General features: G+C 38.7%; 1 non-coding gene across 1 annotated transcript; it reads left to right on the top strand.

Moving 5' to 3' along the window:
- Positions 1–3,892: 3,892 nt before the first annotated feature.
- LOC127098886 (small nucleolar RNA R71) lies at positions 3,893–3,999 on the top strand. The gene has a single exon (XR_007793570.1). It is a non-coding gene; the product is annotated as a small nucleolar RNA R71 (small nucleolar RNA).
- The last annotated feature ends 8,885 nt before the right edge of the window (positions 4,000–12,884 follow it).

The raw sequence follows: 12,884 nt of genomic DNA, 5'->3' as shown, positions 1-12,884 counted from the left end.
TCGATACGTACTCAACTGCCACGAGTATGTATTTGTTACCGAAAGAGGGTGGAAAAGGTCCCATGAAGTCTATTCCCCACACGTCGAAAATCTCTACTTCCAAAACACCCTTTTGTGGCATCTCGTCACGTCTAGATATGTTTCCTGTGCGTTGACATCTGTCACATTTCTTAATAGCTGCATGTACATCCTTCCATATACTTGGCCAATAAAAACCGGCTTGTAGGATTTTAGAGCAGGTCTTGGATGTACTTGCATGTCCACCATAAGGAGCGGAGTGACAGTGTTGGATTATATTTTCTACCTCTTCTTCGGGTATACACCGACGGAAAATACCATCGGGGCCTCTTTTAAAAAGTAAGGGGTCATCCCAGTAATAATGTTTTATGTCATAGAAGAATCGTTTCTTCTGTTGGTAGGATAAGGTAGGTGGAACTATTCCAGCAGCTAAATAATTAACGAGGTCAGCGTACCACGGTGTAACAGATATAGCTAAAGTGGTTTCTACCTGTTTATCAGCGTTATTTTCTTCCAAAGTAGCTATAAGTTTATCGTACGAGAAATCGTCGTTAATTGATGTTCTTTCCGGTTCAAGGTTCTCAAGTCTAGAGAGGTGATCTGCTACTACGTTTTCAGTTCCTTTCTTGTCTTTGATTTCCAAATCGAACTCTTGTAGCAACAAGATCCACCTTAGGAGTCTAGGTTTAGCATCCTTTTTAGTTAAGAGGTATTCGATAGCAGCGTGGTCAGTGTAGATGATTATTTTGGCTCCGACCAAGTAAGAACGAAATTTATATAGCGCAAACACTACTGCTAGAAGTTCTTTCTCGGTTGTGGCGTAATTCATTTGTGCTTCATCTAGAGTTCTACTTGCGTAATATATAACATGAAGCTTTTTATCTTTTCGTTGTCCTAAAACAGCACCTACAGCGTAATCACTAGCATCACACATTATTTCGAATGGTTCATTCCAATCTGGTGTCTGCATTATGGGTGCGGAGATCAGTGCTTGTTTAAGCGTTTGAAATGCTTCTAAACATTTATTGTCGAATATGAATTCAACATCTTTCATTAATAACCCGGTCAACGGTTTAGTTATTTTAGAGAAGTCTTTAATGAATCGTCGGTAAAAATCGGCATGTCCTAAGAAGTTTCGTACTTCTCTCACAGTTTTCGGGGGTTGAAGGTTTTCGATTACCTCTATTTTAGCTTTGTCTACTTCAATTCCTCTATTTGAGATGATATGTCCTAAAACAATTCCTTCCTGTACCATAAAGTGGCATTTTTCCCAATTAAGTACTAGGTTTACTTTTACACATCGCTCTAGAACTCTCTCTAGGTTTTCAAGGCATTCTTCAAAGCTTTGTCCGCATACGGAAAAATCATCCATAAATACTTCCATGATGTTTTCTAGAAAATCGGCGAATATTGCCATCATGCACCTTTGGAAAGTTGCAGGAGCATTACACAAGCCAAACGGCATTCGTCTATAAGCGAAGGTACCAAAAGGGCACGTGAACGTTGTCTTTTCTTGGTCATCAGGATGAATTGGTATTTGAAAGAAACCTGAGTAACCGTCTAGATAACAGAAATGTGAATGTTTTGCTAATCGTTCTAACATCGGGTCAGTGAATGGTAAAGGGAAATGATCTTTTCGGGTTGCTTTGTTTAGTTTCCTATAGTCAATGCACATTCTCCATCCCGATTCGATTCGTTTGGTTATAGTTTCTCCTTTTTCATTTTCAATGACTGTTACACCTCCTTTCTTTGGTACTACGTGTACAGGACTAACCCATTTACTATCAGATATTGGATATATGATACCTGCCTCTAATAACTTGGTTATCTCCTCTGGTGTTCCCTAGAAGTTTTACAATCTTCTTCTAGCATGATGCGGTGCATACAAATAGAGGGACTTATTCCTTTAAGATCGGTGATGTTGTAACCTAGTGCGGTTGGATATTTTCTTAAGATATGCAGGAGTTTTTCTGTTTCGAGTCTTCCTAGGTCAGCATTAACTATCACTGGTCGTTCAAGCTCTAAGTCTAGGAATTCATATCTCAGATTCTTGGGAAGTGTTTTCAGGTATAAGGTTGGTTCCTTAAGGCATTGCGTAGGGTCCGGTGTTATTGCTAAACATTGGTTAAGTTTGTCTTCTACAAGATAGTCAGATGATTTGTCTTTTTCTAACTCCGTTTCTTTTATGCATTCATCGATGATATCCATGAAGTAACATGTATCTTCTATTGCAGGTGCTTTCAAAAATTGGGAAAGAATGAACTTAATTTTCTCTTCTCCTACTTCGAAAGTGAGTCGTCCTCGTTTTACATCTATGATCGCACCGACAGTTGCTAAGAACGGTCTTCCCAGTATAATGGGTGTAACTTCATCTTCTCTAATATCCATAATTATAAAGTCGGTTGGAATGTAGAATTGACCTATGCGCACTGGAACGTTTTCAAGAATTCCTACAGGATATTTGACGGAACGATCTGCTAGTTGCACAGACATTTTAGCTGGTCTTAATTCTACCATTTCAAGTCTCTTGCATATGGATAAAGGCATAACACTAATACCGGCTCCTAAATCGCATAAGGCTTTGTCAATGACAAATTTTCCTATGTGACAGGGTATAGAGAAACTACCTGGGTCTTTAAGTTTAGGAGGCATATTTTGTATTATAGCGCTACATTCAGCGGTGAGTGTAACGGTTTCGCTATCTTCAAGTTTCCTTTTATTAGAAAGAATTTCTTTTAAAAACTTGGCATATGAGGGCATCTGCATAATAGCTTCTGTAAACGGAATTGTGACGTTTAATTGTTTTAGTAGGTCAACAAATTTTTTAAATTGGCCCGCATCTTTGGTTTTAATAAGCCTTTGAGGGTAAGGGATAGGTGGTTTATAGGGTGGTGGAGGTACATAAGGTTCCTTCTTTTCTACGGTTTCCTTATTACTCTCTTCCTTTTTCTTAGGTTCACTTTCCTTCTCAGTTGACTTTTTAGAGTTTTGGTTTTCTATCCTTGGGTCAGACAGTCCTTCCACTTCCGTTCCACTTCTCAGTATAATTGCATGAGCGTGGCTTCTTGGGTTAGGTTGGGGTTGGCCAGGAAATGTACCAGTTGGGGCAGCAGTAGGCGCTTGTTGTTGAGCTACTTGTGAAATTTGCGTTTCCAGCATTTTGTTATGAGTAGCCAGGGCATCTACTTTACTTGCTAGTTGTTTAATTTGTTCGCCAGTGTGTACATTCTGGTTTAAGAAATCTTTATTGGTTTGCTGTTGAGAAGCTATAAAGTTTTCCATCATGATTTCCAAGTTGGATTTCCTAGGGGCGTTATTGTTAGGTGTAGATGGGGTCGGCTTCTGATATCCCGGAGGTATAGCTGGGGCTTGATTTGGAGATTGTCCAGGTGCGTATAAAGCATTATTACTCTTATATGAAAAATTGGGATGATTCTTCCAATTTGAGTTATAGGTGTGCGAGTAGGGGCTTCCTTAAGCATAGTTTACTTGCTCCGCTTGGATTCCTGTTAGGAGTTGACAATCTGCAGGAGCGTGACCTTGGATTCCACAGACTTCGCAATTCTGAGTTATGGCAACTACGGTGGCTGGAGGTGATACATTTAAACTTTCAATTTTCTGGACCAGAGCATCCACTTTTGCATTAACATGATCAAGGTTACTTATCTCGTACATGCCAGTTTTCGTTTGAGGTTTTTCCACCATTGTTCGTTCGCTTCCCCACTGATAGTGGTTTTGAGCCATGCTTTCGATAAGTTGGTAAGCGTCAGCATAAGGTTTGTTCATTAGTGCACCACCTGCGGCGGCATCTACTGTTAACCTCGTGTTGTATAAGAGACCATTATAGAATGTATGAATTACTAACCAGTCCTCTAAACCATGGTGTGGACAAAGTCTCATCATGTCTTTGTATCTTTCCCATGCTTCGAAAAGAGACTCGTTATCTTTCTATTTAAATCCATTTATCTGGGCTCTTAACATAGCTGTTTTGCTTGGCGGAAAATATCGAGCAAGAAAAACTTTCTTCACCTCGTTCCATGTGGTGACTGAGTTGGAAGGAAGAGATTGAAGCCATCTTCTAGCGCTATCTCTTAATGAGAAAGGAAAAAGACGAAGTCAAATTGCCTCTGAAGTGACACCATTAGCTTTAACAGTATCAACGTATTGGACAAATACGGATAAATGAAGATTAGGATCCTCGGTAGGATTTCCAGAGAATTGGTTCTGTTGCACTGCCTGCAATAGTGAAGGTTTGAGTTCAAAGTTGTTTGCTTCGATTGCGGGTGGAGCAATACTTGAATGCGGTTCATCTTGCGATGGAGCGGCGTAATCGCGAAGAGCACGAGCTGGTTCTGCCATCTCGGGTATCGAAGGGAAAATATTTTTGAAATCAGGAAGTTCAACAGGAGGGAGATTGTTTGCAGCACGATATTCCCGAATTCGTCGTAAGACTCGGAGATATAGTTCGATATCGTTGATTCGTAAGTAGAATGGCTCGCCTTGTGAGCGAGTGGGTGGCATACAAATCAACGAAAGAAAGAAAAGAGAAAAGAAAAGCCTTAGTCTCTACAGCGTAACAGAAGAGTTACGATATTGACTAAATAAAAGTCCCCGGCAACGGCGCCAAAAACTTGATCGCGACTTTATGAGTCGAATTTGGGGTACAAACTGCAAGTGCACAATTCTATCGCGTAGTTTTAAAAGATATCGATCCCACAGGGGCTTATGAATCGATATACCGTTATCTAAGGTTACTTCGTAAAGCTAAGGCAGGTAATACTTTGATTGTTTGGGGGAAAAGCTAAAACTAAAATAAGATCTAAAATAAATATCTCATAAGCGGATATCGGTATGCAGTTCGTCGTAATTAGGGAATCAATTCTTTATTGGTTTCTTGGTTTTAAAATAAATCTTTTCAGTTGACGCTATTGATTAAAAGTTTTATCTCAAACTCTCGCTCTGTTGAATAAACTATGATTTTATATTAACGTAGATGTCACTTATAGTTAAGTCAAAAACCACTTTTTGAAAACAACAGAATCCGTAGAAACTCTTTTTAAGAAAACACTAATCGTTTAAACACCCTTATCTCAAACTCTCGCTCTGTTGACTTAGGTTATATAATTAAATTCAAATGCTTAACTCTCGTCCTCACATTCAATCTTTAAAAATACTTTTTGAAAAAGATTAGAATTTAATTAACTCTAAAAATTGCTCTCGCCCTGATCTAGAATTAATGTCCAATTTACACTGTCCAGTCAAAACCTCAAACTCTCGCTCTATTGATTTTAACTTCTTTATGTCTTTTACTTTCGTACAAAAGCTTTGTTATTAAACCTGTAAATTGAGACCGTAAAAAGAGTGATTTTAATTTTAAACTTAATTAAACCAACTTAGTTTTGATTCCTTCATTCCGCTTACTTTACATACCGATACCTAAATAATTTAGCCAGATATACTAAACAGACTTAAATGAACATCATGCATAAACATATTCATCTCAGGCAAATAATATAAATAAACAGTAAAACAGGGCATATATAAATTCAAACAATAATTAAAGAACCTGAGAAATTAAATAGCAATCTTGAACACTCCACCACAGGTCGGTTGGATCTGTTCTTGAATTCTTCAATCAGGCAGGAAAATAAAAGCGAAGGAATAAAAAAAACTAGATTCTAACGTAAGGTTAGATCCGGTAAAAGGTACACAATAGTTCCCGGTGTAGAAACTATTGTGCGAAAAATTAATTAAATGCTAGAAAAGAAAATAGAATTGCAAAAGAAACAATATAAAAATTGTAAAAGTAGTACTGTAAAAAATATGCTTAAGCTGCTGGAAAAAGAAAAATGCGAACGGCAAAGAAATCTGGAAAAAAAGTGTGGAACCGAGAGCTTTCCAAAAAGCTCTATTTATACTGATACTTATTGCAACTGCTTCCAAGGGTTTTCCGTAAATATAGCCATTACGTTGTAAAAGGGTCAAACGTGAAAGTAGCTTCAACGTGGTCTGTTGCGTTCCTGGTGACAAAAGTATAGGGGAATGGTGTGACGTCCGTCACACCATGTGTGACGCTCGTCACAGGAGTGTGCTAGGCGTGGCGCTCGTCACAGCCTCTGTGACGCTCGTCACAGGAACAGCGCCTGTGCCTTTTGGGCTGGGCTTTGGCTTTTGATATTTGTTTCCAAAAACTTCTTTCTGCACCTCCTTTTCTTCCTTTTTTTACTTGTGCTTCAAATAAACTACCTGAGATAAATAGAAAGGAAATACCGAGTAATATCGAGTAAAATGAAATAAATTGAAGTAAATAATAATATAATTTAATTGAATTAAGTCCTAGAATGTGATACTATTTCATGTTATCACACGTCAATATCGAGTTCAAATTATCATTCAATTAAACAAAAAGTATGATTTGGGTTTTTAGATTTAAAATTATAAATATAAAAGCAAAGGCAAATAAGGATGAAAATAAGGGTTTGCAAGATAAGAGGAACAATGACATGGAAGGTGTATGATTTATCCCTGTAACAACTCTGAGCACTATTGCATCAACAAATATCAATTACTACCAGTTCTCAAGGGTATTTTCTCCCAAGTCCTTGATGAGAAAACCTTTAATCAATCTATCCTAATTTCTATGTACATAGGCAATTAGGGTTTAAGCTTTATTATATCAATAATGCTCTGATTCATACAGGGTATCCCTAGTCCTATGTGATATCTACTGCATAGTAACCTTATGAAAACCTTATCAATTGCGGTCCAGCCTAATTGATAACCATAGAACAATCTCGATTGGTCCGAAAGAGAAAGCATTAAACACATCAAAAGGTTACCGTAAAAATAATATTATAAATGCAAATATAAACTCAAAGTCATTATAATTCTAAATCAGGGACATCCCCTAGCATTGGGGTGTTTAGCTACTCATATTGTTCAAAGTGAATGCAAGATAAAAATTAAACATTACAAGTATTTGGATGACTTCGATCTTCAATCGCTTCCGCTCATGAAAACCTTCAGCTCTCCAAACTCCTTGCTCTCTGTAATACTTGATTGCTTGATAGTACTGTGTTTTGTCTCGTTCCAAGATGATCTTTTCTTTGGTAGAGGGTTCTTTTATATAGTGAAAAGTCCAAGCAATAGGTGGACATGTCCAAAAATCTCTCTGCAAGCCCGCTAATCAAAAGCCCGATGAAAAGGGAAATATTGGGCTTGGGCTGACACGGCCCGTGTCAGCTCACTGCTTCCTGTGACACGTCCACAGTGCTTAACACGACTGAGGATAAGGCCTGAGACGGCCCGTGTCAGCTGACACGGCCGGCCGTGTCAGGCTACTGTTTCTTGCTTTCATTCTCCTTCTACCTGACACGGCCCGCGTCAGGTGACACGGGTGGCCGTGTCAGGCCTCCTGTACCAGGGTTTTTCAATTCCTTTGCTTGCCGTAATTCATCACTGTCTCGCTCCTAGTTCCTCGGTTCTTCCACCTGGACCTGTTGGACAAAAACACAGACATTCTATGCGTAAAATCACGAAAATATACAATAAAACTGACAATTAATAAAATTGCTTAAATAACTTACGAGAATGAAAATTAACTTTAAAGGTATCATAATGCATACACATTGTCTCAAAATCCTTGGTTTCTTGTCGGATAAGCAACAAAAATATACTGAAAATGGTGACCGATCACAACCCCAAACTTAGCTCATTGCTTGTCCTTAAGTAATGTCCTATACGATAAAGTGTCACTTCCCAAAATTATTATTCTTACCATGATAATGCTGAGATCTTTCGCCAACGTCTTCACTCCCCCTTGTATAGTTCCTGATTTTCCTAATGAGTTTTCTGTCGCACTTCCTCATCGAGGTACCGCTTCACCTGTCAGCTTACATCACACTCTCACCAAGTCTCTCGGGGTTAAAGTGTTTTCACTCTCAATTCAGAATATGCAATATCAACTCATAAGTTTGAATAGTTTCTCCTTTCGTATCAACTATACATAACACACACTTTTTGAGGTCTTTCGGGTTGTAACGGGGCTTGGGTTATAGTGTGGTAAATACAAACAAAAGGGGAAACAAGTGGTTTTGGGTTCAAAGCCAATGTCATTATTCTTTTCACTGTGTTTTTTCATTTTACTTCTTTTCAATTACTCCATTTTTTTATCTTCTCTTTTTTTTCAACTGAGTACTCTTCCTTGGTGAGTGCTTCTTTCGACCCATTGACTACATTTCGTTTTTGTACTCTCTTTTTTCGTACTCACCTTGGTTTTTAATACTTACGGGGTTTACCCCAAACTTAGAATTTAACACAGCTTAATGACATCACATTGACTCCGAACAGGGTAAGGAAGTGTTTTGGGTTGCGGGTTACATTTATGTGGTTAGACAAACAAAGGGTACAGGCTCAAATGGGATTAACAAAGGATAACATTAACGGTATGGATAGAAAGGCTCAGGGCTATACTCAAACAACGTGCCTCAGTGTGTGTATACATGAAGTGAAACTCCCAGAGAACCTACGCAAAGTCAGAGTGATAAAGACATACATGGATATCACTCATGATGGCAAATGTGTTTGGCTTTTTATGCACTCACCATGTTAGGTAAAGCTTGACAGCATCCGCAGTACTTCGAGTATGGTGCGGCTTCTTACTCAACTCGAAATGCACAGGGAACCTAAGTTAGTTGAGCTTTAGAAATTGCGTCCGATCTTTTCTTCAGCAGTATCGATTTTCTGGGAAGATCCTTCACAACACGCAATAGTAAGTGGAGTGGTCATTTCATCCACTACCGCTATTGATCATTACCTCATCCGACTATAATACCAAGAACCTGAAATACATGTAACACATGATACCCGACAGTAAAACTAAACCAAATGTGAACGGTAAAAATTGCTAATAAAATAAAACATAAAACAAAACAAAAATAAAGACAAAAAGCATAGAAAACCTCCCCCACACTTGAACTAAACATTGACCTCAATGTTTTAGAACAATATAGAAGGGGGGTGACTCACACTACCCCACTGAGGGGCTGGGGCAGAAAGTGGAACGTGCCCACACAAAATTCAAACTTTGCAAACAAATTTCAAATATGCAAGCCTGACATGGGCCGTGTCAGGCTGCTGTTCTGCTCATTTTTCCAACTTTTTCCATGTGAGTATCTTCTCTCTTTTATGCAAGGCACTGTGCAAACCTAAAAAAAAACACAAACAATAATTAGAAATAGTAACGTGTGGGTTGCCTCCCACGAAGTGCTTCATTTAACATCGCATGACTCGATGATTCATTCCCCTTGTTATGGGGGGTACTCCAGCCTTCAAACCTTGTTGCATCTCTTGTCCAAAACTAGGAAGTTGTCTCTTTTATCATTATGGATTCCTTTGTGCCACAAGTCCTCTTTAACCTCTATCTCCTTACCTTGTTTTCGTTTTCTTTTCTTTCTCTTGGTTTTTGGAATGGAGATGGGAGTCTTTCCATTCAGGGTGGCTAATGGCAATGATGAGAGTCGAGAGGGCCTTCTCGCCTCTGTCTTGATTAAGCCTACTTGATAGTGAGATTCTGCATCTTCCTCTAGCTCCTGGTCTTCAATAGCATTCAATGTTATCTCTTTGTCTTGAGCTTTCAAGGTTAACATGCCCTGGTCCATGTCGAGATTGCATCGACTTGTCTGCATGAAAGGTCGACCCAAAATGATGGGTGCCTCATCCTCTTCAGGTATATCTAGGATTACAAAATCAACCGGAAAACTCAAGTCCTATATTGTTACCAATACGTCTTCTGCTATACCATATGCATCCTCTCTCGAGTGATCCGCAAACTTCAGATTTGTCTTTGTATCACTGACATTTTTAATACCCAACCTGTGATAGATTGATAATGGCATCAAACTCACACTAGCTCCAGAATCTATTCGTGCCCTTTTGAAGGTTCTTCCTTTAATTGTGCATGGTACTGTTACCGTTCCAGGATCATTCTGTTTATTTGGAATTTTCTGCACCCGTGAATTTGCACTATACTTTTCCTTCCAGGCTACCTGTTCTTCTGCTGTTGGTTTCTTTTCAGCCATTACCTCTTCCATGAATTTCTTGTACATGGGCATTCTTTCGAGTGCTTCAAACAAAGACATATGACCCTCAACCTTTTTAAACATTGTCATGAATTTCTCCAAGTCTGACTCGTTTGGTTCCTTCTTTGTCACTCTCTGAGGGTAGGGCAACTTAATCACTAGTTTAGTCACCTTTGTAATTTCCTCTTCAGTCGGCTCGCCCGGTGATATAATTTTTTTTCTTTTTAGCAGCCTTTTTCTTTTTCGTCGTGACAGTACTAATATTCTCTTGACCTCTCGGATTTTGAATTGTTTCACTTGGTAAGGAACCTGGTGTTCGAGAACTTGTGAGTTGTTGTGCTATCTGCCCCAGCTGAACTTCAAGGTTCTTTAGAGAGGCGGTGGTGTTTTTCTGATTGTTTCTCGTCTCTTCTTCAAATTGCCTATTTTGAGCTGCCATATTTTCAATGAAAATCTCCCGGTCTGCTTTCCTAGGAGCTTGCTGTTATTGATATTGAGTCTGATATTGACCTTGACCCTGTTGTGGAACATTCCCTTTTTGATCTTTCCAGGAGAAGTTTGGATGATTCTTCCAACCTGGATTGTACGTGTTAGAGTAGGGGTTGTTCTGCTTTAAGAATTTTATCTCTTTAATTTGTTTAGGATTTGCAAAGCAATACACAGTATGGTGAGGTCCATTACAGATTTCACATGTCATGGTCTGAACAGGTTGAATTTGAGCTACCTGTTGAGTACCTATATTCATTGCTTTCAATTTCTTCTGTACTTCAGCAGTGACTGTTGGTGTAAGCCCTAGAGGCCAATATTTTTTGGTACTTGTATCGAATTATTTATTAATAATAAAAGGCATTTTCTTTATTATGGTTGATTAATAAAGTCCCTAGAATAGATAGTCCGTTTAATGTATTAAGTGTGACTTAATCATGAGAACACATTAAACATAAGGACACTATTCTTAAAGTATCCGTAGTCGAGCTTTAATGTGAAGTGGGATAACATTAAAGCATTAAGACTATTATGTTTGTAGACTGATGATCACATCTCATGGATCATGGATAAAGAGTTATCAAGTCTTAAACATAGGTATGAATATTAGGAGTAATATTTATACCGGATTGACCCGCTATGAGAATACTATATAGAAAGTTATGCAAAGTGTCATAAGTTATTCTCATGGTGATAATAGTGTATACCACTCTTCGACCTGAAACCACTATGGATCCTAGATGTAGAGTCGAGTGCTTTATTGCTGATCCAACGTTGTCCGTAACTGGATAACCATAAAGACAGTTGATGGGTACTCCACGAAGCATGCTGAGGGACATGAGTGTCCTAGATGGAATTTGTCAATCCTGCGTAACAGGATAAATGTCTATGGGCCCAATATTGAACTGGACAAGGGTGACACGGTCTATACCTTGTGTTCAATATAGACATAAGGGCAAAGGGGTAATTATACACATAATTATTATCACAGGAGGTTTTGTCAGATCACATGACATTTTCGTGACTTGGGTAGCAGTGATGTGTTGCTAGATACCGCTCATTGTTTATTATGTTAAATGCGTGATTTAATATAATTGCCAACGTCGCGAAAACCTATAGGGTCACACACAAAGGACGGATTGATGAGAGATAGAATAATTAAGGAACATCGTAAGGTACGGTGTACTTAAGTAGAATACGAAATATGGTAAGGTACCAAGTACTTAAGTGATTTTGGCATATTATGAGATATAGGCCAAAATGCACTTAAGTGGGCTTTTTGGCTTGAAGCCCACACAAGTGGTTCTATAAATAGAGCTCTTGTGCAGAAGCTTTGTATGGGAATACAACACAACTGAAGAGTTGGAATTTCGTATCTCTCTCTCACTCAAAGCCTTCATTCACAAACAGCTAGCACTGCGATTGAAGGAATCCGTTCGTGTGGACTGAGTAGAGACGTTGTCATCGTTCAACGTTCGTGATCGCCCCGTGGATCTGTATCAAAGGTTTTGATCATTATCAGAGATCTGCACCAAAGGTTTGAATCGCCACAAGAGGTAACGATTCTATCACTGATCATGCTCATTCGTAAGGATCACTAAATGGAGAAATTTTTAAATTCCGCTGCGCCTTGGATGACAATTCTCCAACAGTGGTATCAGAGCCACTTATGAAACCATGAATCTGATAGCTGTTTTTGTTCTGTAATAATATGATTAAAACAGAATGAATCAAAGGTTAAATTGAGATCGATCAAGTTACATATATGTGATATATGTAACCCTGATGCAAAATACATTATATATGATATAATGTTCTTGTTTCGTTCATTCAAAACCTCGATGATTGTTTTCCTTTGAGCGGTCAATGGTCGTTTGCTTCTTGATCCGACATTTGTATGGTGAAGCAATGACGTGTTGATCAATCATACTGAATTAACAATCGAGACGTGTTTGACGGTCTGAAATTGGTGCATTAGGGTTAGTGACGGCACAAGGGTTGTGTTGTCAGAGAGTTATGCGATTGGGGTTTGAACGCACAAGAGTTGTGCTTCCTAAACACCTTTTGGAACAGTGTTAACCGGTTAACGCGTATGGTTAACCGGTTAACGGAATGCGAAATAAAATTTTTGAGATTTTTTAACAGTGTTAACCGGTTAACGCATATGGTTAACCGGTTAACGCAAGGCGGAAAACAGTTTTCCAAGACATTTTCAAACAGTGTTAACCGGTTAACACATTTGGTTAACCGGTTAACGCAAGGCAGAAAACAATTTTTTTCAGATTTCAAAACAGTGTTAAC

This window comes from Lathyrus oleraceus, chromosome 6, assembly GCF_024323335.1.
Source record: "Lathyrus oleraceus cultivar Zhongwan6 chromosome 6, CAAS_Psat_ZW6_1.0, whole genome shotgun sequence".
NCBI lineage: Eukaryota > Viridiplantae > Streptophyta > Magnoliopsida > Fabales > Fabaceae > Lathyrus > Lathyrus oleraceus.
The sequence above is the reverse complement of the archived record's forward strand: the minus strand, read 5'-3'. Positions and strand labels throughout refer to the sequence as shown.